The sequence below is a fragment of the Dipodomys ordii genome, unplaced genomic scaffold (assembly GCF_000151885.1).
Source record: "Dipodomys ordii isolate 6190 unplaced genomic scaffold, Dord_2.0 Scaffold116, whole genome shotgun sequence".
Classification (NCBI taxonomy): Eukaryota; Metazoa; Chordata; class Mammalia; order Rodentia; family Heteromyidae; genus Dipodomys; species Dipodomys ordii.
In genome coordinates this window covers 4381823-4382985 of record NW_012267332.1, presented here as the reverse complement: position 1 = coordinate 4382985, position 1163 = coordinate 4381823, and positions in this window count along the sequence as shown.

Here is a 1163-nt window from a genome sequence, read left to right as displayed (position 1 = left end):
CATAGAGCTCCTCTATGACCCAGCAATCCCACTTTTGGGCATTTACCCAAATGTTTACAAACAAGACCACACTAAAGCTACCAGCACGACTATGTTTATTGCAGCACTATTTACTATAGCTAAGATATGGAACCAACCCAGACGCCCCTCAGTAGATGAATGGATCAAGAAAATGTGGTATATATACACAATGGAATTTTATGCCTCCATCAGAAAGAATGACATTGCCCCATTTGTTAGGAAATGGAAAGACTTGGAAAAAACTCATATTAAGTGAAGTTACCCAGTCCCAAAGAAATATAGGTCCCATGGTTTCCCTTATTTGCAATAATTAGTATACATATAGGATAATCTTATCAGGTGAGCTGAAAAGCTCAAAAACCATGAACAAATGACCATATAAGATGATGCTAAGTGAAATGAACCCCAAGATATGGACACAAGAGGTACATCTTTATTGTTATTGTTTTAAATGTACTATATGATTTCGTTTTGTTGTTGCTGCTGTTTCCTTTGTATGTTCTTTCCCTTATGGCATATCTCCTGTTGTCACTGTACTTGATTTTGGTACCTTGCATCTTGTATATATACATTTGTCTAATCTGGGGAGGGTACAAGGTCACAGGATGACCCATTGCAACAAGGATACCCACAGGACAGTATATTGGAAACGAACTTTACAACTTTGAGTGGTGAAGGGGAGCCAGGGTAGGAGTGTGGGAATTGGGGGAGGGAAGGAATAATGAGAGAACAACAAGGAAGGGAAGGGGTAACCATGATCGACAAGTAATGTATTCATGGCCTTACTCATGTAACTGTAACCCCTCTGTACAACATCTTAATAATAAAATTTTTGTAAAGGCCGTGGCTAAGTTAATAGTAAATTCCTAGCTTTTTGTGGTAGCACACATTCTATTATCCCCACTTGTGAAGCAGAGGCAAGAGGATTGTGAGTTCAAAGCAGCTAGTGATTCCTAGCTCAAAAGTAAAATGCAAAAGGAGCCGGGGCACTGGCTGAATTGGTAGAATGCTTGTCTAGCATGGGCAAGGTCCTCAGTTCAATTCCAGAGCACAAAAATAAATTAAAGTTTAATAATTCTAAATTTTTGCAAAGGTACAGAAAAATCAAGACATATATGTGTGTGTATATATACATATATACA